At 40.0% G+C, this 3522-nt stretch overlaps 1 long non-coding RNA gene across 1 annotated transcript; it reads left to right on the plus strand.

The window, feature by feature from the left end:
- The first annotated feature begins 285 nt into the window (after nucleotides 1–285).
- On the plus strand, nucleotides 286–2929 carry LOC138105997 (uncharacterized). The gene is made up of 3 exons (XR_011148854.1): nucleotides 286–381; nucleotides 1736–1837; nucleotides 2676–2929. It is a non-coding gene; the product is annotated as an uncharacterized lncRNA (long non-coding RNA).
- The last annotated feature ends 593 nt before the right edge of the window (nucleotides 2930–3522 follow it).

Genomic DNA, 3522 nt, shown 5'->3' on the forward strand with positions numbered 1-3522 from the left:
GATTGGTTAATATTTTGTCTTCTTGTTTTATGTATGAAGTTATGTATATTCATTTTCCTTCTTTAATATGTATCAGTTCCAGAAAGTTCTTTGTTCCTCGACGCCCCATTGGATCCTTCCCAGAGTCCCTCCCATGTGTTGTTCCCATTGGTTCCCTTCCTGTCAATCCCACCTGCTTGTCCCTATCCCATTGGCTGAGATCCCTTTCCCCACCTATTCTGTACCCACTATAAGATCCCTGGACCCTCCCACCAATTGGCCTCTTCGTCCCTGTCTTTTCACAGGAATAAACCTGTGTGGAGCACATATGGAGAGTCCCCTCTCTTTACTCCTTTGCCTGCGTGCCTGCTTAACGGCGACAGGAGGATACAGCCCCTTTGGGTGAGGAGCTCTGCCCCGTTTTCATTGTGTGTTGGGCACTGAGTGCTGTCTTCCAGAGGTGTTTCAGTGTTGACCACTGGGCTTCTTTGTGTCCGCATGCGAGGGGTAAAACCCCCTTCTGCCAGCTGCCAGTGGCTGAAAACCCCTCCACACAGGGAATGATTTGTGGTCTGCATACATCATGCGAGGTTTCTGAGATGAAGTGTTTGTCTCAAGCAGCTCCACAGCAGGGGCAGACAGAATGCAGAAAGCCACTCTCTCTGTAGCTGCTGGTTAGCTTCAGCTTCATTTCCTTTGTTTACAGTGTTTTTCAGAGCAGTTTGTTTTTCTAATGAATGGTAGTGCCAGCAAAACGAGCAAAATTATTTCCAGAATTTTGCCAAGATCATAAGAGATGATCTGTAAGATTGCTTCCCTGTATTTTACATATGGGACGCTCTGGGGTGAACTGCATATTTTGATAGAAGATGCAGTATGTTTAAGGCAGTGACAAATTTGTATCTGTTCTGAGAAGCTGAGACAATGCTGTGCCCTAGACTAAGGTAAAAAAAATTGCATTGCGCACGTCTCATCTGACTGATATTCAAGTCTGCATGAAGCTATGAAGACACCACTAATTCTTGTATCCTAAGGTTTTAAAATGAATATAATCATATATGGTTTTTAGAAAGAGAGACAATTTTTAGAGAAGACAATAATTTTGTCTTCAGATTTGGCACTTTATTTGAAAAGAAAATATGCAAAAACACACTTCAATATTTCTGTTCAATCTAATTAAATCTGATGAAAGACATATATCTAAACTCTGTGTGAGATCTTCTTGTCAGCTACCCAGGTGCCTTTTTTTTTCTCATTGAGTAAAATCATAATGTCAAAATACAACTTTTTTCCTGGGTAATTGGACTGGTCACTGTGCAATATCTGAAATTTTACACGTATAAATAGAATGCTGGCAAACTCATGAATGTCTAGAAGGAAGTCAAGCCATCCACATTATCAAAAAATGGATTTATTTAAATGCTCAGTAATATTCTCAGGAAGAGTTGAGCATATTATTTAATTAAGTAAGCAAAATTGTGGAACACTGGGATCACCTGACAACGAGATAAAACAAAACTAGCTATAAAATTTAATTCTTGTAATACTGTATGAATCATAAATGACAAAGTAAATATCTGATTCTCTCTTATGGCAATGCAAGTATATTGAACAAACAGTCTCCATCCATTACTAATCAAAAATCTAGCTTGTACAGACACTGGTTGATGTCACTGATTGAACATAGCAGACACAAAAAAAAAAGACTCATTGCACTGACTTTAATTAAACTGAAACCTTGGAATTAATACCTCAGGAATCCGATGCAGAGTTCTGATGTGAAGAGTTTCACAGATGACAAGCCTGCTTCACCTCTAAAGATAAATGCTGGCAATTAATTGCTATGACAACCACTTCTGTGAGTATTGTTTTCTGTGATGGTAAACACTAATGCTTGGTGAATTATGTATCAAATACATCTTATAGACTACTCTGGACTTGTTCTTATGGATGAAGTTACAACACTTACAACCTGATGATACATAAGTGAGGAAGGAACCTCTACTCCATTGAAGAACTGATAGGGAAGTCACTTAAATTAAATCTGCTAGCTTCTCATGTTGGTATTTCCAACCTGTATAAACACACAAAAAGATTTGCTTAACCCATGCTTAGGGTCTAGGCTGGAGAGATATAACAGAACTGTACTTGAATATCCTTCAGTACAAGCCCGTCTAGTATCATTTACTTTAGCTGCAATAATGCTAATGTCATAAAACAGAGCAGCTGTTTATGATGATACAATTCTATATATTGCTTTGCCAATAAATTAGTTATTCTGGAACCCTATTTTAGATGTCACTTATCTCAGGATTTGAATTACATTGACCCACTGTGGAGGCCCCATATATGGAAAATATTAATTTATTTCAACAACAAGTTGTCAGTTATGGAAGTAGCTACTGTTTTCAGATTTCTAAGCATCTTTACACATGTGCAAAACTTAGGACTTAGAGCAGTATCAAAGATGGAAAAACATGATTAAGAAAGATTAATATAAAAGTTCCCCTAGTATATCTGATTTTTCCCATGTTCTCCTTGAATGCCCTTTAGACAGCCAGCATTGCTTAACCAAGGACAAATCTCACCTGGCCAACCTAGAGGGCTTCTGTGAGAGTGACTATAGCAGTGGAAAAGGGAAGAGCTACAAATGTCATCTATCTGGATCTCTGAAAAGCCTTTGATATTCCCCACAGAATTTGCTCTAAAGGAGACAGGTGTCATCGTTGGAAGGACTGGTTCAGTGTCCAGATGGACGTGTGTGGTGTCCCCCATTCAACCGGGACCAATACTGTTCATCAGTGACACAGACAGTGACATCAAATTCCCCCTCATCAAGTTTGCAGACAATACTAAGCTTACTGTTGCAGGTGACAAGCCTGAAGAATAGGGCCATCCAGAGGGCCCACACAAACCTCATGAGGTTCAACAAGGTCAAGTGCAAGATCTTGCACCTGGGTTGGGGCAAACTCTGGGGCAACCTCCAACAGGCTGGGGCACGAAAGGATTTATTGGTTCAAGAAAATATCTTGAAATTGTGCCTGTAGAGGTTAAGATTGGATACTGAGAAACATTTCTTCATGGAAAAGGTTGTCAGGCATTGGAACAGGTTGCTTAGGGCACTAGTTGAGTCACCAGCAATGGAGGTAGGTAGATGCAGCAGTTTAGGACACAATTTAGTGGTGGATTTGGCAGTGCTTGATTTATGGTTGAGCTCAATGATCTTAAATATCTTTTCCAACCTAAAATATTCTATGATTCTACTGCCAGTAACCAGACACCTTTCTCTTAAGGTCCATTAAATTTCAAATTTAGCAAAATGTATTCTCTCTTTTATATGGGTGGTATTTGGAAACAATTTCTTTCCATTACCATATGTGTTGGTTTTGCAGATGGATGGGATTTGGTAGCAGGGGGGCCACAAAGATGGTTTCTGTGAGAAGCTGCTAGAAGCTTCCACTATGGCAGCGCCAATCCCTGATGACTCTGAGGATGGATGTGCCACTGGCCGAGGCTAGGCCAATTAGAGATGATGGTAACACC

The sequence above is a fragment of the Aphelocoma coerulescens genome, chromosome 2 (genome assembly GCF_041296385.1).
Source record: "Aphelocoma coerulescens isolate FSJ_1873_10779 chromosome 2, UR_Acoe_1.0, whole genome shotgun sequence".
NCBI lineage: Eukaryota > Metazoa > Chordata > Aves > Passeriformes > Corvidae > Aphelocoma > Aphelocoma coerulescens.